The 27,522-nt window shown below is 45.0% G+C and overlaps 1 protein-coding gene across 4 annotated transcripts in view; it reads right to left on the bottom strand.

Annotated features, from left to right (window-relative positions):
* The window catches only part of WIPF1 (WAS/WASL interacting protein family member 1), a 122,268-nt gene that overhangs the window by 28,658 nt on the left and 66,088 nt on the right, over window positions 1-27,522 (bottom strand). The window contains exon 1 of one of the 4 annotated variants that reach the window (XM_055307686.1): window positions 16,109-16,273. The exons of the other annotated variants lie outside the window; for them this stretch is intronic. The gene's annotated coding sequence lies outside the window, so the exon portion shown is untranslated. Of the gene's footprint in view, window positions 1-16,108; window positions 16,274-27,522 lie in introns of those variants that run through there. 4 annotated transcript variants of the gene reach the window in all.

Raw genomic sequence — 27,522 nt, 5'->3', positions numbered from 1 at the left:
TTGCAAATGCCTGGCATTCGCCTGGGTCTGGACACACGCTGTATGAATGCAAAGACGAATATTTTTCTGGTCTTGCCCTCAAAGGTCTTACAGTCCCCCAGAGGGAGAAGACAGGAATGAGGTCAGGCAGGCAGGTAAGACGGGCAAGGGGGCTGGATTCCGTCTTTGCGCTACTTGGCATTTCCTTATAGGATCTAAGTTTTTTTTAAAGAGGGGGAAAAAGAGATGAGGCCCAAACCTCTGAATCCCAGACTGTTTACTAGAAATACACGTCGTGAGGAAAGCTTTCTGCGTAGAGTGACGGCTCTAGGAACCAGGGGAAGCCAGGCTGCGGCGAGGTAGGCAGTGCAGGGAAAACCCAGCCCGTGGGAGTGGGAAGGGGGGCAGCCTGGCAACTACAGGGGCTGAGGAACAACGGGGCAAGGAAGCTTCCCAGCACTTCCACCGGCCATGAGCCCTTCTCCCTGCCAGTCCTCAGAGTCCCAATCCCAAGCCTCAGGCCCCAGCACAGGGCCAGGCTTTCTCACCCCTAAGGAGTCCTGGCTCCTCCCACCCAGATCTTGTCACTCAAGTGAGGTCCCAGGTCAGCAGTGAGGGCCTCACCCCGAGCTGCTAGAAATGTCACATCTCTAGCCCTTCTGTCCACCCGCCGAATTTGTTTCAGCACCTTAACAAGATCCCGAGGTGACTCGCAGGCACTAAAATTTGAGACCTGTTGTGGAATCTGAGCCTTGAACCAGTGGGCAGCCTGGGACACTCACCACCTGAGCCACACGGAACATGTGTGCTGAATTTCAAACAGCAGCATTAGCTTTCTTTTGTTCCCCATGTCTCTTGATGGAAAGAAACCATGTATTTAGAATTTTAAAAATTAACTCAGTAAATAAATAAATAAATAATAAATAAATAAATAAAAATTAACTCAGTTCAACCACTAAAGGTTAATGTGGAAAACTTACACCTTGAAACAAGAAAGTATTGCTAGATGGCTTGTGTTCTGTGAACGGAAAGGGAATGCAAAATCTAAAAGGATGTGGCTGGACTTGTCAAGGCTGCTGGAAGACAGGAATCAGGATAGTTTGGAGCAATTCCATTGCAAGTGGACTGCTGGGAAGATGAAATTTTAAAAACGCCACAGCAGCAACAGCAGCTGTCACTTATTGACAATCGATTGGACAGAGGGCGCTTCCGTCTCTAACTCTTACAGTGACATCGCAAACCAGCTCGATTCAGTTGGTTTTACAGAGGGCGCTGAGACTCGGAGAAACTGAGGAACTCACTAAAAGACTGTAATTCATTTAAATCAAGTCCTTTTGGGGCGCCTGGGTGGCTCAGTGGTGGGGCGTCTGCCTTTGGCTCCGGGTGTGATCCCGAGGTCCCAGAATCGAGGCCCACATCGGGCTTCCTGCATGGAGCCTGCTTCTCCCTCTGCCTGTGTCTCTGCCTCTCTCTCTCTCTGTGTGTCTCATGAATAAATAAATAAAATTAAATAAAAAAAATCAAGTCCTTTCGATCCCTGCTCTTTTTTGATAAGCATTTTTAGGCAGGTAACGAGCTAACGAGTGCTACAGCTCACCGTAAACTAGGCCAGAATCTGTTTTTCAGTAAGACTGTGTCAGAGCTTCCTTTACAATGTGTTCCTTAAATTGGCCTTTTCCTGCATGACCCGTTAGTTGCTTGCGGGGCCAGGCGGGAGGCGTGACCAGTGCAGGGCCTGTGCTGTGAAGCCTGCATCGGGGCAGAAGGCACCTGACGCCTCACTGTCACATGTGTCACACGTGTCCTAGGACCAGGAGGAAGGATGCGGATCGGAAACTGGATTGAGGCCCAACTAACTGTGAAAGACACTGCAGCCAAAGCAGTGGTGTTCATGGGGGAGCTGGAGAAAGCAGCTTCCCAGGAAGGGGGTGGCCAAATCCCCCCAGGTGCGCTCCATGGAACAGATCATCCATGTGCCTGGCGGTTATGAAATGCCCCCAACCCTCTAACTCACCGTGTCCGATTCCCCCCCTGACTGACTAACCCGTCATCCCATCGTCCTAGCATTGAGCCAGGAAGGAGTGGATCCTGGTTGACTACCAGGAACCTCTAATGGGCCTGGTTCTCATGAGTTAGTCCCTGGTTGCAAAGACCAGATTGAACTGTCCGATGAATCTCAGGGCCCAGACTGTGGCCTGGGGACCCTTCAGGGGGCCTGCCACCCTGTCAGGCCTCTTTAATCTAGTTGTTACGCAGCTTTGTGCTGCCGCCCTCATGGTTCTGCATGTGCACCAACTGACTTATAAATAAACCTGTGGACCGCAGAGGCTGGGCCTTCCCCACCCCAGCTGCCCCAGCTCAACAACGGGGGGAGGATCTGTGGGTGAGTGCCCTCACCATTCTCTCCTCTCGGGGGCTGAGGAAGTGGCAGCAGCAGCCATCTCTCCCCTCCTCCTCCTCCTCCTCCTCCTCCTCCATGCAAACTACTCCCACCTGAGTGCTCAAAGGTGCTGGCTCCAGTGCTATCTTGAGAAACCCCAGACTTCAATCTTGCCATGTTGCGGCAGGGGTCAAAGACAACCAACTCATGTCCCCCATGCTAGGCTCACTCCTGGCTGTCTTCCCACCGGACTGGGAACTCCACCATTTCTCCCTAACATCTGGTTCAAAGTAGGGCTCTCACTAACGACGTGTGCAGTGGAAGAGCCAGGCAGCGCCCAGGCAGGCCACGTCCTGGCCTTCGGAACAGCTCTCAGCCCCACTCCTTGTGCGTTCTGAGGCTTAGGCAAAGAATCAGCGCTGTGTCCGAGGGGCTGGCTAGCTGTAGTACTGGGACCTGCTTTCCTGGCAGTCTGTCTCCACCAGGAAGTAGAACCCAAAGCCTTGGGGGAGCCAGTTAGCAGCCCACATCAGAACCAGAAACAGAGCTTCCTGAAGGACCTCACAGCAGCAGAGACCCTACTGGACCAGGCGTTTCTAGCCTGGATCCTTACCCCTGCAGGGGCTGTGGTCAGAATTCAAGGGTTCATGAACTTGAATGGAAAAAAAAAAGGGGGGGGACATATTTAGTTCCCCTGAGGTTCAACTAGAATTTAGCATTTCCTTCAATTATAAATGTAGGCTGAAAACCACAGTAGTTGCAACTTTTCACGAAGTTTTTCACATGATATTTCCATTTCATATTACAATCCTTACAGATCTCTTTTGAAACTATGACAATGTTTCAATCTGTTGCTGGGTCCTGTCCTACATACTTCAATATAACTAGTTTCCTTTGTATCCTCTGTATTTTGCTTTACGTATTTAGTAACAGTCAGAGAAGGGAGTCCTTTGGGCTTTACCAGACACTAGTGTAGTCTATGGACGAAAAAGGTTAGAATCCCTGTGAGAACACGAGACCAGGGTCAGGCAAATAGGATGTTGAATCTCTGCTGTGATTCCTAACAACCTGGGACAAGAAACTACCCTGTCTGGGCCTCCGTTTCCCGCCGGTGGGACGGGGCTGTGGGAGGATGAGTGGGATGGTACACGCCAAGCCTTCAGATGGGTCAACGATCGTCTTCCTTGAAGGTGAGCGTGGGTCCTGCTGGTGTGAGTGCTGCTCGAGCACCTGGCACAGAAGGGACTGATCTGGCATCTGAGCCGAGGCCCCAGCTTGGCCCAGCGTCCCATGGGGACAGAGCTGTGTAGAGCGAGACTGAGGCAGCTTGGAGACTTGGCCTTGCTGCACTTGGTTATTCCCTTGGGAGGAGCACGCCAGGAAAGACAGCCTTGTCAGGGGGCCAGGACAGGCTCTAGAACAAGGGAAATAACCAGGGCAGGGGTTCCCAAAATGGGTGCTGTTAGCTCTTGCATCACAATCAGCCGTGCACTTTTTGAGAACAACGTGTTCTGCTTCCCACCCTAGTTAGGCTCCCTAAGGTTGAAGGGATCAACCCACCAGTTGCTGACTCTTGCCCTCCTACCCTAACCCCACCCCAGGCACTGAACATTTAAGAATAGACACTTATGAGAATTAGTTTCTTTTAAAGAATCATTTCAGGGTTTTAAAGCCAGGCTTTTCTAAAACTGTGTGTTGAACTTTCTGTGCACAAGCACAACCACAGGGATGGAAAAGGCTTTTTTTGTTTTCACATATAGGCTGAACTGTGTCCCTCCCAAATTCATGCATCGAAGCCCTAACCTAACCCCAGTACCTCAGAAGGTGACTATATTCAGAGAAAGGGCCTTTATTTTTTTGATTTTTATTTGTTTATTTGAGAGAGAGAGAGAGAGAGAGAGAGAGAGAGAGAGAGAGAGAGAAACAAGCAGGGTGAGAAGGAGAAGCAGGTCCCCGCTGAGCAGGGAGCCCGATGTGGGGCTTGACCCCAGGATCCTGAGATCATGACCTGAGCTGGAGGCAGATGTTAACTGACTGACCCCCCCCCCAGGCGCCCCCGGAGATAGGGGCTTCGAAGAGGTGACTGAGTTAGAATGAGACCAGTGGGGTGGGGCCTTAATTCAATATGACCAGGGTTCTTACAAGAAGGAAGAAGAGACACAAGGGATGTGTGAGCGCAGAGAAAAGGCCTGTGAGGACCCAAGGAGAGGGTGGCCATCAGCAAGCCTGGAAGAGGCCGTGGGAGAAACCAAACTTCCCAATGCCTTGATCTTGGACTTCTAGCCTCCAGAACCACGAGATAATAAAATTCTGCTGTTTAAGCCACCTGATCAGCATTTTCGTTGTTTTTGTTACAGCAACCCTAGCAAACTAATAAACACAGATTTAACAGTACACGTCCATCTGTTATCCACTGCAGACATTATAAGAGAAGCTCATGGCTTATTTAAAACTCACAACCCTGAGATCAAAACATGAGTGGAGATCAGGGGTCAGATGCTTAACTGACTGAGCCACACAGGTGCCCAAAACAATGGCTTTTGAGTAAAATATCCATCAACTGATTCTCACGCAAGATATCTCTGGATGCACTGAAGAAATTAAAAATCAACCTGAACCCTGGAGTATGTGACTAATTGCCAAAGTTTTATTTAATAACTGAATGGATCATTCAAAAATCACGGAATTTTAGTTGGAGAAACGACTGGGGTGAAGGTAGGGTCTACCAATAAACCCTTTACAAGGGAATTGGCAGTATGGATTAAGAGAACAGAGCAGAATATTTTGCATAAATGGCTTTAATAATTCATTAACTGGTTCTTCATTGACTCCACAAGCACACACACACAACATATGCCACTATTTAGAAATTCTGGAATTTCCTAGTTCTATGAAAGAAATGGTTGACTTTGTTGGTTTTACTATAATGTTATTAGGTCAACATCATGGTTTAATGCTTGTATTAGACAGCATCACTCAATGACCCTAGACCAGCTAGGGCATCTCGTGGCCAGGAGCCATTTGCTAAAGATGTGACATTACTTATGATGGACACCTTGTGAGCAAGGGTGACTTGTTCATTCCACTTCCCATCCTACAGTGGACGTACTCTCCCCAGTGTCATGGCCAGCTAAAGGTTCAACCACAGCCCACAGTTCAGTCCAGATTTGCCCCAGGAAACAGGGTTTCCTCTTCAGTGTGTTCATCCACCCATGATAATTACACATGATTATCTCTGAATGCAAAATGATTAAGATCAAGAGAACTGGCTAGTCATTTAAGTTACTAGTTTCTTAGAGGCAACTTAAAAGTCATTCTAGATCATACCATGTGAGGCCTACATTACAGAATGACATGAGGATGGGGAAGAGAAGGCTGACCTTTAACTCTGAGTGGAAAGTGAATTGGCCAAGTTCTGTTAAGGTGGATAAAAGCAGGTTTTGTCCAGTTATGTTTTATTACCATTTTGGATTGTTCAAAAATATAAAGCATTTTGCTATATACATCTTGCCAGTGGTCACCTTTAAATACTATGAATGAAAAAAAGCAAACTTTTCCCCCCCAAATTGGAATCAATAGGAGACTATTTTATTTGCTGTGTTTGTGGGGTGGGGGGTATAACAGAAATAAAACTGGACAGATCTAAAAGGTCCAAAAGTTCTCTTGCCCTGTTACTTTCTATTCTGTATCTTATTTTATTTTATTTAATAAAAATCTAAAATCTAAATCTAAGATTTAGATTCATTGATGTTTTACTTTATATTTAGTGTTCTTAAATCACGTTTATGTATTTCTCACATACTCTTGGCTTCTTCAGGTTAGATTAAGATTCAAGTAGATCCTTCAAAACCTCTCCCCAGAATTAATAACTCATAAAGAAGTCCTTCAGGGTATCAGACTCATACTAGAAGATTCCAAGGCTCGGTACCTCATGATGCCCTGCACCGGTCCCAGTAGCACCCCTATTTTACCTGTGAGAAAGCCCAATGGCTGAGGATGGAGGCTTGTCCAGAACCTCTAAGCCATAAACAATATTGTTATCCCTTCCCCCCTGTTGTCCCGTTGTCCCTAGTCCTCATACTTGACTGACCTCCATCCCCACCGAGAGCAAAATTCTCCACGTCATGGATTTATATAGTGCTGCCTTTAGCATCCCTGTAGAGGAGACCTGCCAATACCTGCTTCCTCCCCAAAGCAGGGCAGTAATGCCCCACGGTTCTATTGAGAGTCCTTCTTGAAAACCTGAAGAGCTGACTTAGATGACAGCAAGTTTTCTGCAGGCTCTTCCCTGTCACCACGTGAAGCTGACTCGCTTCTCTGCTCCTCTTCCCAAGCCTCTTCACTGGAGCCACCTGTTAACGTTGAGCCTTAAAGGGACATAAAGTCTCCAAGGAAAACCTGCAGTTGGCTCAAACTCAGGTTCAATATTTAGGGCACCTGAGCTCAGAAGAGGCTACATTTAGATGCAGATAGGCTGAGTGGTATCTCGAACTTCCCCAAACCTAAAACAAAGCGCCAATTAGAGCTTTTCTTGGGCCAGCTGGCTACGGTCGAAATTGGATTCCAAACTTCTCTCTCCTGGCCCAGCCCAAATATATTTTACTAAGAAACAACAAACCTGACCCTATTATTTGGGAAGATCAGGATGACACAGACCTGGGGCCTTCAAGGAAAGCTAAATAAAGCTCCTGGCCCTTGAATATCCTAATTACCATGTTCCTTTTTCCCATTCTTGTGACAGGGGAGAGAAAGACTGGGATGGTATGGAAACTGTCACCGAGCCACAGGGCATCATTACAGCCAATAACTGGACCCTGAGGCACAGGGCTATCCCCCTGGTCTCACAGCCATTCCCACCACTGCCTTTTTGGTTGAGGCCACCGAAGAAACAATCGTGGGGCCCCCTCTAACCATCTCTGTGTCCCATGCAGTAGAGGCCCTCCTGAATTCTCACCACACTCAACACCTCTCATCCAGTGGCTTGGCCTCCTGTGAAATCCCCCACTAACTGTTCATCATGCAACCCTCTGTCACTGCAATATCCTTAACCAAGCCATTTTTCTCTCCGCCTCCACTGATGAAGCCTCTCCCAAATGCTTGATGCTGACGCAGGACCTTTTGATTCTCTGGATAATTTACAGAAAACTTCGCAAATCGATGCACATCTTTCCTGGTTTACTGATGGGTCTTACTCAAAGGATGAAAATGGTTAATATTCTGGGCACACTACTACAACTCTTTTTAAAAGAGTTCCTTTCCCTTCATTTAGTCCAACAGGCTGAATTATAGGCTCCTACTTGGTCTTGACGCTTGGCCGACGGCAAAAACCACAAACATCTACGCTGATAGTTGGTATGACTTGGGGGGCAGCCCGGGATGGTATGGAAACAGCCGGGTGCCCTGACCTCTATCGGGAAGAAAATTAAAAATGGCTCGTATGGGGGCACCTGGGTGGTTCAGTTAGTTAAGCATCTGCCTTCGGCTCAGGTCATGATCTTAGGTCCTGGGATCGAGCCCTGCACCAGGCTCTCTGCTCAGCAGGGGGCCTGCTTCTCCCTCCCCCTCTGCCTGCTGCTTCCCCTGCTTGCGCGCTCTCTCAAATAAATAAATAAAATCTTTACAAAAAGATTAAGGTTAGATTAAGATTCAAGTAGATCCAAAATTTATTGGATGTCCAATAAATGTCCAAAATTTATTCGATGGCCATTCTTTTGCCAGCTGCTCTAGCTAGTGTTAAAAGTCCCCGGGCATGCTTCACTTGACTCCCTGGAGATCAAAGAAAACCCACTTGCTGATGTTTCTGCTAAAAGTGCTGCTCTTAAAGGAACCCAATAACCAAACCTCTGGCATGATCCAAAAGGATGTTCTTCCAAAAGAAAATCTCTAAAAATTGACAAGAGATGCCCAACAATTGGCCCCAGAGAGGAAAAAACAATATTGGAAATCTAATAATTGTTGATCCAATAAAAGAGAGAGAACTCTGGCTTGAACCAAATAACAATGCAGTCCTGCCAAAGACTCTAAAATTCCCGTTACTAACCGCCGTACATGCATGAAATGCTTTTAGCACTGGTCTACTGATAAAATGAGAGCCTGTATGAAACAATACTGGTGGGGAAATATTAATAAGGCTGCAGAAAGTGCCCACCTTGCTTATCCTACCTGTCTAAAATACGATCTTGGGAAACACGTCCACACTGCTCCCAGGCATTTTATTTTATTATTTTTTTTTTCCCAGGCATTTTAAATTGCCCCATGGACCATTAGAGTTTGGGCAAGCAGGTTTTATTCGGCTCCTCCCATCTCATGGATAAAAATATGTTTTAGTCATGGTTTGTATGTTTTCTCACTGGACTGGAAGCTTTCCCCTGTAGACAGGCTACGGCCTCTTTTGTGGCTAAAATCCTATTAGAAAAGATTATTCCTGCCTGGGGAGCCCCTATGGAGTTTCACAGTGATCCAGAACTCACTCACCAATCAAGTGCCTCCAAAGGGCTGTGCTGCATGGCCCGGTGCTACGGCACTTGCACGGTGCTCATCACCTTCAATCCTCAGGCTAGCCCGATGTGCTAACAGCATTATTGACTTCACTGCTGGGGCACCTGGCTGGCTCAGGAAGCTTCTGACTCTTGATTTCAGCTCGGGTCATGATCTCAGGGTTGTGAGATGGGAGTGCCCCGGGTGGCTCTATGCTCAGTGGGGAGTCCACTTGAGATTCTCTCCCACTCCCTCTGCCCTTCCCCTTCCTGCTTTCTCTCTCTCTCTCTCTCTCAAAATAAATAAATAAATCTTAAAAAAAAGACTCAATTGGCAAAAACTGTAGAGACTTTTCAAATAACACGGCTAAAAAGCATTGCCGTTGGTTCTTCTAGACCTCAGGTCCAGCCCTTTGGAACTCATAAACTCTCACAAGGTGCCTGATGCATCTGGCTCCCACCTCTTTTGACAGCTGATGAAAGCAGATACAGTCCACTATTGTAAAAGCCTAGTTGCTTCTGTTGAAAAGGACCATGTTTTCATAGAACAATATTTTCACACCTCCCAAGGAGATGAAGACCTTAACTATCACACTTTGCAACCCAGAGATTTTGTCTATCGGAAAAGACACCTCCAGAAGGTGTTTTCACGCTCATTGGAAAGGCCCCTCCCTCTAGGTACTGTGAGCCAATCCTTATGCCACCAAACCTCCGGGAATAGACTCGTAGATTCACATATCACATCCAAAGAAGGCACCAAACCCTGACTGGACCTAAACACCTATTGGTGGCCTGAAAAATAAAGATTTTGGGGCATGGGAGCAGGTGACATCTAACAGAGACAGCTTCCCCAAGATGGCTGGACCAGGCCTATATATCCTTTTCTCATTGTTACTTCTTATTCTGTTTTCTTCCTTTCCTTCTTGGACGGATAATCCTCTTATCCGCATTTTCCAATCTATTACAGATGGAGGAAACCCCTCTGATTGTTGTCACCAGACACCTTGATCTGTCCAGGACAACAGTGACCCCTTTGCCTATCCTGTAAGTAATTTCGCTGGAATCCCAAATGCTACTGCATGCTCAAAGTGTTCCTCAGGTCCCTTTCATAAGGCGGGAATACTATAAACACACACCCTTGTTCATTGCCTCAATTTAACCCAACCTTTGGTTGGAGAAATAAGCTCTCTTAAATGTACTCATAGATAAAAGACGCTGTGGACAGCCAGTGTACGTTAGACCATTTGAAAGCTGGCTGCCATATCCACATGTTTAGGAAGATCTCCCATATGTGATAACAGCTGAATGATGCTAACGCCTCCCCACACTGACAAGTGAGTCCATACATGTTCATACTTATGAGGGAGCCCTATGTGCAGCTCTTGGCTGCTCTTCTCTACATGGAGGCTTTGGTAATGGCCTCTAGCTTGGGCAGCTCACTGTCCTGACAGCTGGAGGATGCCGTACTCACCGCTCTATTTTCTCCTCATAACAAAACAGCAGCTTACCAACGGTCCACCTCACTAGACCTTCATGGCTGCATTAAATGAGAACCTCTAATGAGGCACATGTGACTCGGGCTTGCCTCCACAGAGAGCTTTCACCCTTCAGTGGAGTAAGTCCTAACGAACCCGTGATTAGATACCTCTCCCTAACATTAGGAGAGCTGGCTGATTCCATAGCCAAAGCAGGAGCACCCCAACAATGATCACATAACTCACCGGCTAAAGTACTTCTGGATAATCCCATAGCCCTCGATTACCTACTAGCTGAGCAAGGAGGCATCTGTGGGATAGCAAATACAGAGATAGACTCCTTTAGCGAAGTTAAAACCCGGGGCACAGAATTAGGAAACAAGGCTACAACAAGTCTCATCTAATTCTCCGTGTTCGTTTGATATCTTCAGGCCCAGGATCAGGGTTTCAGAACCACCATACAATTTGGAATTGTCATGTTGCCTTTAATTATGCAGTGTATCATTATTTTAAAGTTTTGTACCTGGTGCCTGTCAAAACTTTGTAGAAACGATACCCAATAAAGTAATGCTAAGATGATCTCCAATATGTACAACCTTGACAAGATACAGACTTTTAGATTGGAAATGCCTGTGGGTTCTCCCTCTTAACCTTGTTACTCAAACGTGGCCTTAAACGGTTTCCAACTGCTCCGTGCTTACCCTCTGGACAGGACGCCCAGTAAAGGTCCTTCCTGGTAGGGAGGGATACGGATGAGTCAACTCTTGTGATCAGTGATACTTTTAAGGAAAAATCTTGATCAGAAGGGGGGAAATGTGGAATTAGACAATGGAAACCTCATTTAAAATGAAGTCAGGAGGCCAGAAAAAGGGGCTGTCAGACCCTAACTTGTCCTCAATTGTAGACCCCAACAGGAAGAAGTGTACCTTGCATTTTCCAACAGGAAGAAGCGTACCTTACTATCCCAGCAGGAGGAACGAAGATTTTCTCTTGCTCAGCAACAGCCCCGCCAATGAGAAACCACCACAATTCAGGTGACAAGAAACTGTCACCACCTGAACTCATTTTCATCCAATGGGCTCTCATTCAAAGTAGTCCCTCCCCTAACTTCCTCCTTTTTCTCTTAAAGTAACCTTCCTCTCCTTTGAATTCTGGGTTTGCCTGTGATTTTGCCATAGCCTGCGTACCCTGAATTTCAATTCTTCCATTCCCAGGTAAACCCAATTTGCTGGTAAAATAACTGCTGTTTTATTTCCAAGACCGATAACACAAAGATGAAACTAAAACATGACAGTTGTATTTACCCACTAAAAGAAGCATTCGATAATTAAGTTTTAGGTGAAAAGGGGATGGGCTTAATAGTAATAGAGATAAGAGATATTCTTGACATTTTCAGGAATAGCCTTCCAGATTATAAACACATACACATATCCTACCTACCTACCCTACCCCTCTCTCTTTATGTATAGACACACACACACACATTTGTCTGAACAATAAATATTAACAGAAGGAAATTTATCTCTCTATATAACTCACCAGTGTTTTAAAAAGAAAAGGCTCTTAAATTCCTACTGAGTTCTTACAACTGTATTACAAAATTTAAAATTTATTAAAAATTTACTTTTTAAATAAATAAAAAAATTATTGCAGAAGCATTCACTATAAAGGCAATGAATCCACTCCAAGTTATGCCGTGAAAAAATAAAATAATTTGGCAAACTCAAATTGCTCCTAAAATCCTGAATTTTAAAAAGCCCATAGTTTGGGGATCACAATTCTTACGGATTCTCTTCTTTAGAGACTCCTGTACGATGCAGACTTAGTTGGATGTGTTTAAGATCAGAAAACCATTAGAACTAATTAAGATGAAGTTGGCTTTGTTCTTCAACTTCCTGTAAAAATGCTCAACAGGAAAATTGATGCTCACAGCAAACCACAGCCATCCTGTTTCTTCAGTACAATCTTTTCGCAGCTGCACTTGCCTGTAGTTTCTATTTTATGATATAAGTCACAGTGCAACAGCTCTGTGCCCCGCCCCTGCCCCCACCACCCCGGCCTGTCATTTGGCCACTTCAGAAACTTTTAATATCTTTGCATGAAGTTTGCTTCTATTATTTTTACTCTTCCCCTCCTCAGACCGAGGCTCAGAGGGCTGCAAGCAATGAGGCAATCAGCTCTGAGGAAAAACAAAAGACTGCTCACCCCAAGAGGAAGCAAAAGGTAGAGAAAAGAAACAAGCTCTCCTTTGTAAGCAAAGCAGCAGCCTCACCCAGCCAGTTGTCACTTATTCTCAATCCGAGCTGGAGCACACCCTTTCTGCACATGGAACCCCTCATGTCTCAAAATGTATTTGCTCTTTTCTTGATCATCATTTAAGACAATAACTGAAGTGAATTCTGCTCATAGGTTGTCTTCTCAACGGTAACGGTTTGTGTCTTGCTGTATTTACAGCGTCCTTGGCTATTTCAGAAATACTTCTTGTAGAGTTCTTTGAGATAAACAGTTGGTTAAATTGGGGGGGGGGCAGGAAATGCATTTTTTAGAGAAGACATTTTGAAACATCCACAATGTCATTGCAATTAGTAGCACACAAATACACAATTTTACTGTAACTGTTGGGAAAATCAAGGTTGTGAAGTAAAATGATTTTTTAAAATCCGCTGCCATAACATGTTCAACTTAAAAGTTAATGCAAATTTATAGGGGTGCCTGCGTGACTCGGTTGAGTGTCTGACGCTTGATTTTTGGCTTAGGCCCTGATCTCAAAATCCTGAGATCCTGAGATTGTGAGATAGAGCCCAGAGTTGGGCTCTGTGGGCAGCGGGGGTGGGGGGTGGGGGGGTGTCTGCTGGAGATTCCCTCCCTCTCCTGTGCTCTTCCCCCTTCATGAGCGCATGTGCACTCTCCCTCTCTTGCTAAAATGAATAAACAAAATCTTAAAAAAAAACGTTAATGCAAATTTATACACATCCAAATCCTTTTAAAAGTGAGAAAGTGAAGGTAAGTTGAATGCCCCACCTACCTGTCCTTGCTTAACTGTGGCAAAAGGAAAGCAACCCATTTCTCCCTCATCCACAGGACTAAAAAGTATGGCATTTCCTCCCACTACTTCTCATCTCTTCTAAGTATTCTCTTGAAGGGGATCAACTCTTAAAGCTTGACCTTTCCTAAATCCTCAGCACCACATTTCATTTTACCAGAGGATTAAGATCTACCCCCTTGTGCCCTCACTCCCAGCATACATGTCAGTATACTCAGTATACTTTATTCATTTTATCATTGAAAGTATAATCTTTTAATTATAAGCAAAAGTGTCACCCAATTTACTTCTGAAAAGGCCAAAAGACTTAGGAAGGAAAATGTCCTCCTCAAGGTAATTTGGTTTAAAGATACGTACTTAATGGTGCTGTGACATTTAAACAAAACATTTGTAATTCCAGGGTCTTAGGACTGAAAAAGGACATCTAGTTGCCTCTACACTGAATTTATGAAAGAAGCTCTTGAAATGATAGAAGACTTCTTTATAGTTGTTAAGTGCTTGGGCAAATTACATAGCCTAAATACAGTTCCCACAATAAAATGAGGATAACGGTGCCCATTCAATGGGGTTATTCAAGAGTTAAATGAGGCAAATGATTAAAAAGTATTAGGCATTTTTTAAAAATTAAATAAGTAAAAAGTAAAAAGCCTAACATGTAGCAAGTCATCAATAAATGTTATTGTCTTTCCCCTCTATTTAATCAAGAGAAAGAAACCATAAGTTGATTTAAACCTTGGCCCACGTGCGCACACCCATGCAAACCTCTGTATTACAAATGAATGATGAAGAGAGATGTGTATAAAGTGCATTTTAAATTTCTTAGGAAAAGCATATTAAGACATTCCTTATTCTAGTATTTTTTTTCAGTTTTAATTTTCAGGAGTGAGGGTTCCAAATTACAGACAGAAGTATTTATGATATTTGAAGGTAAATGCTCTTATCAACAAGACATAAATGTACGGTAACTTGGATAAACAAAAGTGAGTCCAACCTTAAAGCAGAAATATTCCACAATTTAAGCAGCCACGTTCATGAAATGTGAATCAGACTTCAAAAGTGCATACAACTTAGGAGGTCCAGAAATTAGGGAGCTCGCTTCCTCTTACATTTTAGCATGGGTGGGGCAACTTCTAGCCCATGGGCCAGATCTAGAATCTAATTTCATCAATGAATAGGGTGAAATTGCTGCTGGACCCCAAAGAGTCATTTTTATCACAGGGAATTCTCTGAATATTGCAGTTTATCCAGCATCTGTTTAATCCCTGAAGGTGTAAATATTAATCAAGAGCTGTGAACAATTAACTCGTGTCTGAACTTTTCAAAGGACAGTGAAAACCTGACTGTGATTCTAGATGAATCATTTAAACTTCTTTAGACTATAAAGGTTAAGAGTTTTGGCTAGGTGAAGTTACAGTTCAAAAGCAACACAACTTTACGAAGTTAATGGGTAATACTTAAGAGCCACAACGCCACTGACGAGGAAGGACACGGCTCCCACATAGACTGACCTGCCTTTCCCAGCCTCTCCCCTTCCTGTCTCACTATCCTGTCTTATTCCTTCTCTTGCCTTTTCACTCATCTGTCTTCCTCTCTACCAGACTGTTCTACTTTTCTTAATCAGAATCTTCCTGAAGTCTTTTCTCCATTTCTACCACTTCTCCATTTTCTATTGTATGCACTACTTATACCACTGAATTATTTAAAAGAACTTGTACTCATTGGCTAAAGAGTTGTATGTGCCCTCTTAATATTTTAGAGCTGTATTTTACATTTCTCCATGGGGAAAAAGGAATACGTCAAGTCACTTCTTCACACGTGCTCCAGAGCCAAAAAGAAAAAAAAATTTTGACGCAAAAACTTTCTTTAATCCTAATCCATAGGTCTCTGGGTACACTGCTTGAAAATTTTACATTATAATATTTTATGACAAAATGTTAACCCCATCAACTGTAAAGTTATAATGAATGCTACAGGATTTGATTAGCAGTAGGAGCTATGCATGGCATTGTTAGTGAGTTGAACAGAAAGATCTTCTTCCTAAAATATTCTGCTTAGAAATGGTTTAATTTGGGGTCTGAACTTAAGTGACATATCTGTAGCAAGAGAATGACAACAGCTTAGTTCCCTGGTACTTTCCTTTGAAGTTGCCAATGACTCCCTTTACTTTAAAAGTACTTACTACCGCTCACCAAAGCGGCAGTTCAAAAGCAGTGTGTGGACAATTGTACCACACACTGGAAGGTTATACTTACAGATATAAACCCCGATTTTATTCTATTTTTAAAAACTTTTTAAAAAAGATTTTATTTATTCATGAGAGAGACAGAGAGAGGCAGAAGCACAGGCAGAGGGAGAAGCAGGCTCCATGCAGGGAGCCCGACGTGGGACTTGATACCGGGTCTCCAGGATCACGCCCTGAGCCAAAGGCAGATGCTCAACCGCTGAGCCACCCAGGCATCCCTAAACCCTCATTTTAAATGGGGGGGGGAGAAATTCCTGTGGATACAAACTTGTCCAGTGGTTAGGAAAAATTCTACTGAAAATCTGGCTTATTTTTTGGCACAAAACCCAAGTTATGAATTGCCCACAGTCACCACACTGTTGAAACTAGCATTCTCTACAACAGGAACAGATTACATGGTCTTCTACCAAAAAAATCAAACCATCTCAACATAGTATGGCCATTAAAAGCCATTTAGCTCTTCCCTCTGGCTGATAAAGGAAATACATTTAGCTCGAACGTAATTTTTCTTACCGTTAAAAGATACCGTAGGAAGGCATGATCGGGGACACAGGTAGACAGACAAGCAAGATGTGAGCCCAGAGAGAAAACCGTCCCTTAAAAAGGCATCATCTTCCAACCCAAGTGAGGGGTCTTTTTTGGACAGCCATTTTGGACAAGCTCTGGCCTCTCGTTAAATGTGACATACTGAGTCAGAGGCAGACGTCTTTCTGTGGTTATTCGCTTCCTGTCTGATTAATTTGTTGTTTGTTCCTTCCTCCTTTGCTGCAGTAAAAAGAAACTAGATTGGCTTTACTTAAGAAGCCAGCCAGGAAAAAAAAAAAAGAGCCTAAATTAAAAAAATTAAATGTTTCTCTTTTCCACAAGGTGTAACATATGCGTCTGGCAGAGTGATAAGAGGAGATCAGGATGGCCATCCAGTTGGCAGGTCAACGTTATTCTAGATACCTGCACAGAAATAATTGTTCAGAGAACCTGAGATTCCTTCAGGAAAATACCACTTGAAAGTATCACTCTCAATATTGACTATACCATTCAGTGTTAAGGAAAAGAGTCGCCCAAGCACTAGAAGCTCTCAGCTACACCAATAATTAGGGTAGTGATTCTTCCTCATGCACAGAGCATTCAAGTGTGTGGAGAGAAAGTCGCAGATGCAGGTGAAGAGAGCGGGTCAGGTGTATGAAGGCAAATGAGGTTTGAAATGTGGTTTGGGTGCCCAAGTCAGGAATAATGCACAGCTCACATCGTATGAAGATCCAGAGCTTTCTGTGCCACGATGTTTTGTTTCTGCCCTCCACACTTAACAGGTTAACAATGACTCTCCCAGAAGATGCTTGACACAAGCACAGAAATAATGAGTGCCGGAGGAGGAAAGGCAGATTTCTCATTATTAAAGAACTCTAATAAATGGGTAGGCGACGGACTACATGCAGAAAACCTTGAGTTACGTACAAATATCCTGAAAATGCTCATAGTTTTTCTCTTGAGCCATCTAAAAGGTTCAGACTTACCATCTGCAACACATAGCATGTAACTGAGAGGAAAAACTTCGAGAACAAAAAAGTATCGTTGGAAGAATGAAAAACGAAGGCACATTTCAGAAACTACCTTCATTGTAAAATTAGAAACTTTGGGTCCTGATTCTGCTGGGTTCAGAAGGAAAAGCACGAGAAGCCCACCAGTTGCCTACTATTCCCACCCCTGTAAAATGACAGGACTGGGGAGACCGGTGGTTCTCAATTCCAGAGGTGGCTGGAAATGCGTGGACTCATTTGTGGTTGGGGATAGGGAGCGGTGGGCTGGGATGGGGGGTGCTGCAGGGTCCAGGAGTGAAGCCAGGAACGTGGAATTTCCTATGATGCGTTGGATATTCTCACCCAAAATACCGACAGCACGCCTACTGAGGGAGAGTTAAGGTCTAAGGCTCATTCAGGCTCTAAATTCTTTGAGATATGAATCAAGCTGCACGAGTAAAGTTTTATGATGCAGGGCCTTGGCAAAATTCCTGGATGCAGAGCACCGAGGGATTAGGAATGGAGAGTCCTCCACTTTGCTTGGAGCCATGTGACATGCAGGTGTGGGGCACGAGACAGAAGCGGAGGCCTGCTGTTAGCATCTCCTTCCCCCTCCACTAGCCTCGGGAAAATAGAAAACCTGGTCAACTACCAAGTGAATGCCCAAGTGAGCCTTTGGGGAAGTCTCACTATAGTCAGGTCTAAAAAGGGAACATGGGCAATATGATGATTTCTCTAAGTATTTTCTGAGTTATTTTGAAGGCCTCTGAGTATGGCTGCAAACACACGCACGCACACAAATACACCCTCACCGTACAGTGCATGTGCAGTACCTGTCCATTCCCAACCATCAGGGATGGCTCAATCAGGAGGAGAATTGCTTAGAAGGCTGTAGCCCCCAAGACATACAAGGGGGTAGTTTGTCGAGAGTTTGGGTCTATTTTCACCTTTACTGGAAACATAAAAATACAGCCGACTTTGGACACATATATGAGGTGTCTACTTGCCACCACTGGACATAAATCAGATAATGTTCCTCCCCTGCTTAAAATCCCCAGTGGTGGGATGCCTGGGTGGCTCAGCGGTTTGGCGCCTGCCTTCAGCCCAGGGCCTGATCCTGGAGACCCGGGACTGAGTCCCACATCAAGCTCCCTGCATGGAGCCTGCTTCTCCCTCGGCCTGGGTCTCTGCCTCTGCCCCCCCCCCCTCTCTCTGTGTCTCTCATGAATAAGTAAGTAAAATATTAAAAAAAAATCCCCAGTGGTTTCTCATTCCACTTAAAAGGTCTAAACTGTGCCAGGAGCCCACAAGAACCCACAACATCTGGCTCCGCCCTAGCCCTCTGACCTCATCTCAAGTAACATCCCTTCTTGGTAATTTACCTTCCAACCCTTTCTGTTCCTTAAATGCATCCAACCCATTTGCATCTCGGGGCCTTACACTTGTAAGCCCTCCCACACGACACTTATCTGGTTCCTTCTCATTCTTCACTTGTCAGCAAAAAGGCCCCCCCTTGTGCCCCATCTCTGTGCCTGTTCTCTTTTACGCACAGCACATGTCACCACTCGACATCCTTTTCATCTACTGAACTGTTTGTGTACTTGTGCGTCCCCGCTAGAATTCAAGCTCCGTGAGGACGGGGACCTTCTTTCCCGCTGTCGTTTCAGCATTGAGAACAGCCTGTGACACTCAGTAGGTGCTCAATAAATACGCTGAATGGAAAAGAAAATCAGTATCTCCTAAAAACTCTTCCATAATATACTATTCCCTTAAAAGCTTAAGATTGTTTCCTCTTGGGGTGCTTGGGTGGCTCAGCTGGTTAGGCTTCCGACTCCTGGTTTCAGCTCAGGTTGTGATCTGAGCGTCACGAGATGGAGTCCTGTGTTGCGTTTAGTCAAGAGTCTGCTTGAGATTCTCTCTTTCCCCTTCGGCCCCTCCCTCTGCTTGTGGGCACACGGTCTCTCTCTCTCTCAAAATAAATAAATAAAAACTTAAAAAAAAAAAGGTTGTTTCCTCTCAAATAGTGAATAAGGAATGCAAAGGTTAGACTTGAACCCTCTTCTCGGGAAAGTTTAAGTGGAAGGGAACTTTTCCAGAGGAAGGATGGCACAGATCAGCAGGCAAGCCCATTAGCCGCCAGTGGGGCTTGGCAGACCAATCTGAGCTTACTGGGAGAGTAACACAGTGATCAATAAGCTCCTGGACCAATCAGGTAGAGAATCCTCCGTATTCATGTACATAAATACCAAACCGAGAGCGTGTTGGTATAAAACAGCAGCACAATTCTCACCAGTCTGGGAAAAGTGGTAAAGGATCACAGCCTACGACCCTCCTGTGGTGACCCCAACTCAACATAGACGGAATCAGGGCAACAGCAACACGTGTAAAACATGAGATTTGTTTGCTTAGGATTCTGGTTTTCCAGGTTGTGTTTCCATGACTACCTGTCCTGGTTGTAGACAGATGTTTTAGAATACAGTTTCCTCAATTCTAACACACCTCCAATAGCAAAATGCCCTCCTGTGCAGCTTTTTTAGGGGGGGAAGAGAAATACATGCATTTATGGTACGAGGAAATCTACTTTCAAAGCGTTAAATGTGGGGATTATGTAATTTAAAAGAGCGGAAACAAAGTAATTTCCCTCTTCCCCACAAAATAATCAGTAGTTACACAGAGGTTTGGTCACTTAAAAATAATCTCAGAAAGGGGTGCCTGGGTGGCTCAGTCAGTTGGGCGGCTGACTCCTGATTTCAGCTCAGGTCATGAACTTGGGTTGTAGAATCAAGCCCCAGGTCGGGCTCTGCACTTAGTGGGGTGTCTGTGGAGGTTCTCTCTCCCTCTCCCTTGCGCTCTCTCTCTTTTCTCTCTCTCTCACACAATTAGTAACCTCGGCAATACACAGAAATTGAAAACAATGTGTACTATGCAATGCCCTGTTCGTATAAACCGGTATCATCCTATTTGGGGAAATATCAGCAATATCTGTTTGTTTTGGCAGCTCAGTATGAGTTCATCCTACTTACGATGACGCCCTTCAGTTTCTGTTTGCAGCCCCATCTCTCCCTCACGCTCAGACCTGTGGGTCCAGAGCCTTGTGTTCCCACTGCAGATACAGGAAGAGCATGTGATTCAGGGCTGGCTAATCAGAGTCTTGCATTCATTTGGCCCCACAGACTTTTTGAGTGACAGCCTGTGAACTCATTAGAACCAAGGAAACTTGCAGCCTGAGGCAAGGATATTTCCGCCAGATGGGTTGGCATGGGACCTCTGAGGATAAGGGGCTGAAATGCCCGCACTCATCCTCTGACCCCATGGGGTCTGAAACTGAAATCAACAAAGTAGGGAGTCAAAGGTGGAGAAAAACCAGTGACCAACCTTGTTGGCTGAATCCATCTGTACCTGAGGCCGGCTCTATCTCTGGACTTCTAATTTCCATTAAGAAACAAATTCTCCACGTTGTGTGAGCTGGTATAGTCAGGTTTTCTATCACTGGCAATGCAAACACTCTTGGGACACAGAAATCCGTCCTAGAAGTGAGTGCTGAATGTGCCTAACCCTAAAATGTCCAAGTGACTGATTTAAGGTCAAGTGAAGGCTAGTGCAGGATAGGAAACTAGAGCCCTTGTTATGTGATGACAACACTGCTGCTTCTGCTGCCACCTACTGAATCCTTGGCCTAATAAATCCATGGTCCTACAGATGATGGTGCACCATCATTTTTTAAAAGATTTTATTTATTTATTCATGAGAGACAGAGAGAGAGGGGGAGAGGGGCAGAGACACAGGCAGAGGGAGAAGCAGGCTCCATGAAGGGGATGTGGGACTCGATCCTGGGACTCCAGGATCACGCCTTGGGCCAAAGGTAGGCACTAAACTGCTAAGCCACCCAGGGACACCCCCCCCCTTTTTAAAGTTCTTATTTATTTATTAATGAGAGACCCAGAGAGAGAGAGAGAGAGAGAGAGAGAGAGAGAGAGAGAGGAAGAGACACAGGCAGAGGGAGAAGCAGGCTCCATGCAGGGAGCCCGAAGGATGGTGCACCATCATTAAAGGATCTGGAGCAAGCATTTAGAATGTTGGCATGGGTTGGCTAGTTCTTGAGGCCTTCAGTAAGAACTACAGAGAAGAGATAATTTGGGCTGAAACTGACTGGAAGCAGAGAGAGAGAGAGAGAGAAAATACAACCATTAGAGGGCTTTTTTGCCTGTGATTTGCAACCAAGATGGCTGAGAGCCAAGTAACCTGGAACCTTGTGCTTTGGAAAAGTCAAAATTTCTATGTTATGCTAACATTAGATAAAGTAAGGTCAAAGGGTAAGAACCACATCAGGAAATACATTTGGAACACAGGAGAAGCCTGATACCCCATCGTCCCTCCACAGACTTGTTCAGTGGGTTATAAAACTAGAGACTGGTGACTGATGTCTCATCCTCTCCTCCAAATGGGAGTCCAGTCACAAAATTCCTCTATTGTTCTCCCTCTACCATTGCAGGCTGGCTGTCAAACTATTTTGGAGCCATACATGCAGGTCTACGGCTTCTACTAGGTGCATTATAAAGAGTTTAAAAAGTCAAATTATAGCATTATGTTTTATTTAACACACTGCATGAAAAATTTCATCACAACATGTCCTCACAATAAAAGGGTATTAATTCGGCACTTTGCATTCTTTCCTTCACACTGGAGCCTTCAGAGGTAAGTATGTATTTTACTACTGGCAACATTTCAAGTGCTCAAGAGTCACTACCAAACCGGACAACACAACTCTAGATGGTGTGGCCTGGTGGGAAGGAGCCCCACCTTACCACACATCCTCTTCTCTGGCGGGATGCACAGATGATGCTTCACACAGAAACAAAGTCAGTCCTGGGGAAGTCTCTGGGCTGCCCAGAGGCACCTCATAGCTTCAGGGCTAAGGAGTTTGTCCTGCTTGGAGCCATCTCTCTCTGTGTCCCTCTTTTTAAAAAAATCTAATTTATTTATTCATGAGAGACACACAGAAAGGGGCAGAGACATAGAGGGAGAAGCAGGCTCCCTGAGGGGAGCCCGATGTGGGACTCGTTCCCAGGACCCCTGGACCACACCCTGAGCTGAAGGCAGATGCTCAACCACTGAGCCACCCAGGTGTCCCTTGGAGCCATGTCTTAAAACAGGGCATTCATTGGCTAGGTATTTTTGGGTTTGTGGCCAGTAGAACTAAAAACCCAAACTGGCTTCTCCTTCCAGAGTCTTCATGCTGACAATCTGCACACAGGACTTGAGTCCAAGCCAAGATAAACTGAATGTAATACCTGCAAACCGGGGGCTCGGAAGAGAGTCACAGACTCAGAAGCCTCACTGGCTTGCCAAATGTTCACCTAGTAAAATCTCAAGTCCTCGCAGTAACTAGCAAAGCCCACCGGGTCTGACCCTCTCCCACTCATCTACTCGCGGCCTCGCTTCTCCTCACCCCTCGCCCATCACTTGGTTCTAGAGTGTTCGTGATGAGAGTTTTCCCCTGGTTTCGTGGTTTGCTTCCCTCACTCGTTCACATTCCGGGCTGTCTGTGCAGGGTCTGCTCTTCCCACGACAGAAGGAGCCCCACGAGGGCAGAGAGTGTTGCTCAGTGTTGTCCTCCAGCTGCTGTAGGTCAGTATGACATGTCACCGGGGCTTGAGAAACAGCTATAAATGGATTTTAAAAGCTTCTAACCCCAAGTCTAGTTTCATCCTTCATTTAACCTGAGGTTGGGATTAGGTTGCCACACACTAGGCTTTGCGGGGTGGGGGGCGGTGAGGGTGCCAGGGTGGAGGAGGTATGTGCTGGATTTGTTCCTCCAAAAGGGGCAGGGGAGGCTCCTGCTCTTCCTGACAGTTGTGGACACAGGACAGCCATTTAGAACAACAGGAGGACGTGCCCACACAGGTAACAACTCTTTGTCAGGCAGGGTTATTTGCCAGTGTCGAGGATATGTCACGGCCTCTTAAGTTGGGAAATGAACAGGTGATTCGCTTGGAAAGAGAAAAGGAGACTCGCATCCAGAGTGGGAAGAAAGAGACCCCAGGACTACCCAGAAAGAACAGTCCAGAACAGGGTCGTACGTTCATATTCAACCAACCTGTATTTTATCCCCGGGGACCAGCTGTCCAGTGCACTGGGTTCTGAGCACACAATGGAGAGCCCTGTCACTACACAGTTTGACAGCTGTATACTCACCAAACAACAAACGACAACAAATGCTGAAGTTGGAACATCACTCACTTTATGTCCTCAGGGCGGACCAATGCTGTTTATGTGTGGAAAGACCTTTCATGTTTCCTTTGAAAGCAGGGTCCAGTCTTAGGTAATTTAATTCAAATGCAAAAATTTCCCAGTTGGTCACCAACATCCAACACAAGTTGCCCCCAGGGGAAAACCCGTATGAAATATAGAGAGAAGTTTCTTTCAACTCAAGGGGAAAACTGGTGGAAAGCCCCATTTTCACATCCTGCGATGTATCCACTTGTGCACACACATAGGGAGACACTCCTGGCATAGGGATAGCCGTGTGTTCCTTTAGGTTGCTAATCATTAGGTAAAAGCCCAGGATGGGGCCTTTATAATTATTTCTGGGGTGGGGACAATAGCCATATTGTTCCTTATCCAGACTTCTCTATATGTTACTTGGTAGTCTCTCGCTGGAGGATAGAAGCCATGGGGATATGAGAATCCTTCCAAGGGGTTCTCAGGAGACAAGAGCCTATACAGCACTGTACCTGTGGGCCTGACGTCACCTACCTGAACACTGCAGGAAGGGCTCAATGACCCAAGACTTCCCCGGGGACCCTTGACTATACAGAAGCCAGGCCTGGCTGGTGCAGCTTCTACCTGGAAAAGGGGGGCCCAACCACTCTGCACGTAGACAGGAAATGGGGCATTTGTGGGGGCCCTCCTAGGATTCAGACCCGGGGACCGGAGATGCTAGACATCTATAGTGTACCAGACTGTCCCACTCAGTAAAGAACTGTCCCACATGATTTTCAAAGGTCCTATTAGAGACTGACACAGGAAAAAAACTATTGATGGTTATACGATCAATCCTAGTCCTTGGCTCCATTTTAAATATAAAGTCAAAGTAATTATTGCACTGTTGTACGAGCTCCTGAATTTTCCAGTAATGCAACTGTCACATAAATGAAATATTGTTTTGCTCGGATTTTTACTAACAGTTTTGCACCCCTTCTGGAAGACCATGTGCCCAAAGGCATTGCCACTCCAGGTATGTAGTTCCCTCTTAACCAAGTTGGTGTGAACCTGCACCTGCCCATTCACCGTGGTTACACGTGGAGATGCAAATACTCAGCCAATTGCTTCATTGTTTGCTAATGAGCTGTACTGATCACTTACAAATTGAAGTTATTTTATAATAAATTATGTCCCTTTTATTTCTTTCTCTTTTTTGGGGGGGAGGTGCAGAGGGCAGAGGAGAAAGAGAGAATCTTAAGCAGGCTCCATGCTTAGCTCGATCCCACAACCCTGAGACCGGGACCTGAGCCAAAATCAAGAGTCAGATGCTTAACCAACGGAACCACCCAGGTGCCCTATTTCTTTTTTTAAATTATAGATAAAGATTATATAGACGTAGGGGGAAATTATGTATAGTCATTATTTCATTGATGGAGTTTTGTTGAAGTTTGTGAAGTGGGCACCAGAAAATAGTATGAAAAGTGGGAGCAGGTCAGACCAGGTTGAGAGCCATTGCTTCTGTGCTTGCAGTCAGGATGCAGTTTAATGGTTCTGCTCCTCTAGCCCAGGAAGGAGAGGAGGGGGCCCTAGGGACCACAGCTGCTCACCTACAATCCTGGGAGGGGATTTTGTACTTTCTTTCCAAACAGGTCACAGATTCGTGGTGCTTCTTTCTCTTGCTTCTTAGCAGACCCTGCTTCTCTCTCTCAGTGGTGTGGTGGAAACAGAATTTATTCTACTTTAATGACCCCAGACTCCCAGGGGATTCTGTTACTCCAAGAACTTTCTGCCTCTCATTGGGCTGCTCTGGATTCTCCAACTGCCTGGGAAAACAGACTGTTGGAAAAACACTTTCAGGTTGTCCCTGATGGGATAGCTACCCTACTAGGACACAGGAAAGACAACAGAAAGTGATTCCTACTGGACCAAGTGCATGTACATAGTTCTCTCAACTCCGAATATGGGTGCAGGGCCAATAGGATCCGAGGAAAGGGCATGATCAGAAGGTGTGTGTGTGTGTGTGTGTGTGTGTGTGTGTGTGTGTGTGTGTGGTTTTTGGTTTTGTTCTGTTGGCTCACTGCTGACTAAATGACTCCTTCCCCTGCTTCATGGAAACTGCTTAATTCAGCCTTGGACCATTTTATTCTGCTTCGGAACCAATCTGACAGTATGATGAGTTAGTGGCTTATGTAAAAAGCAACTCCATGGCTACATTTAAATATTGACAAGGGAGGATGGGGTAACCGGGTGACAGGCAATGAGGAGGGCACTTGATGGGAAAGCACTGGCTGTTATACTATATGTTGGCAAACTGAATTTAAGTTTTTTTAAAAAGTAAAAAAATTAAATAAAATTTTAAAAAATGATAGAAAAAATATTGACTAGTACACCCGAAACTAATACAATATTGCACATCGATTATTCTTCAATAATAAAATTAAATAAATAAATATTTAGTTTGGCAATACCAAGCCACAAAGATTTGAGGTATAAGAACCATATGTGGTTTATGTTTTAGGGAATACCCTCAGGAAGATATACGGACAGAGTTTAAAAACAACAACAACAACAATTCAATAGCCACACCCTGACGACCATTAAAAAAAATTAAAAAAAAAAATAAAATAAAACTAAAGAAAACAGAGCCCAGACCAGGTGTTAGTCTTGGCTTTCAGGAGGCAGTTGTGTCCTGGACAAGGCAAATAAGTAGCTGTCTGGGGACTGTGGCTAAGGTCAAGAATAGGCTAGGCTGTTGGCATAACGTCCACTTCAGCCAACAGCCCCTGCCACGCTGAGCACGGCCCCTCTCCATCTCCAGGGCGACTTCCTCCAGATTAGCTTCTCCAACTTGACCCTCTGCCATCACCGCGTTTTCTACCCTTGACCTGGTCCCACTCAACCTCTCGGCCAATCTGTTCCAGCCAAAAAGAAAAACACAAAACAATGAATTGCTTTCTAGAAATAAAAACATTTTCTATGATCTTTTTACCTGCTTACCCTACCTGTGTGTCTCTGACCACATGGCTAACCAGTGAGCAGGACCATTGGTAGGGCTCCTACGCCTAGGATGGCACATGATGATCTATCCATCATGTGCCAAGTAGTGCTGGGGGGACATGACAGCGATCAAACAGATGAAAGTGTCCACCCTTGTGGAGTTTACTTCATATCTGAGTGGATGATACGATGAAAGGAAATTGAAAAAAAAAAAGAAAAAAAAAGAAAGGAAAATGAATTTATCCTCTGTATTGTGCAGTGCAGGTGTTCATTTCGGCCCAGTTCATCTTATACAAAGTAGCCTCACAAAAGATCACTACTGAAGAAAGGCTAATTCAGGCCAACTCTAATGTAAATGTACAGTGCTCCAAAGTCCTTGGGGAGGGGGGTAGGCATTCCGATTTGAGAATCATTTCCATACACACATACTTGAGGGCCTGCTGCCAGGCCAGCCCACAAAAGTCTATTTAATTCATTATGTGACTAAACTGATTCTTCAGTTCCAAGTCTTCAAAGGAAAGGACACAGAGGTGGTGGGGTAGGGAGGGGGGGGGGCGAGGGGCTCATTACTCTGGTGTGCCCCAGGCTCGGCCTCTACCCGCTTCCCCTAGGCTGCCCTGCAATTTTCCTTGACCCCAACTTAGGACACTGAGTGGCTCCTGTCCCAAGGTCATAATTCCCTTCCCCAGGATAAGATGATCTCACCAACACAGAAGGAGGAAATCAGGTTGTTTTGAAAGAAAGAGTAGCTGTTAATTCAAATGATGTTGAACTGGTGGACTTTGCATTGAGATAAAAGAATACATTTGGCTGGAGGGAGACACTGTAGCAGGGTCCCACTGTCTGGGCATAACTTCCTTAAGTCTCTCCTACCTTTCATAGTTTCCTTCTTTTACTTCAATATATCTTTTTCTTTAGTATTTTCTTCAAACATGGAAATGTTCAGAAAATACAAATTATTTATTTATTTATTTATTTTTAAAAGATTTTATTTATTTTTTCATGAGAGACACAGAGAGAGAGAGGTAGAGACATATGCAGAGGGAAAAGCAGGTGCCCCACAGGGAGCCCAATGTAGGACTTGATCCCCAGACTGGGGGATCACGCCTTGAGCCGAAGGCAGATGCTCAATGGCTGAGTCACCCAGGCGTCCCCGAAAATGGAAATAATTTTTAAAATGACCCATTAGTACTCAGAGAAAACCAGTTAACA

The sequence above is a fragment of the Nyctereutes procyonoides genome, unplaced genomic scaffold, assembly GCF_905146905.1.
Source record: "Nyctereutes procyonoides isolate TBG_1078 unplaced genomic scaffold, NYPRO_anot_genome, whole genome shotgun sequence".
Classification (NCBI taxonomy): Eukaryota; Metazoa; Chordata; class Mammalia; order Carnivora; family Canidae; genus Nyctereutes; species Nyctereutes procyonoides.
Note: the sequence above shows the minus strand (reverse complement) of the source record. Positions and strands in the feature narration are given on the sequence as shown.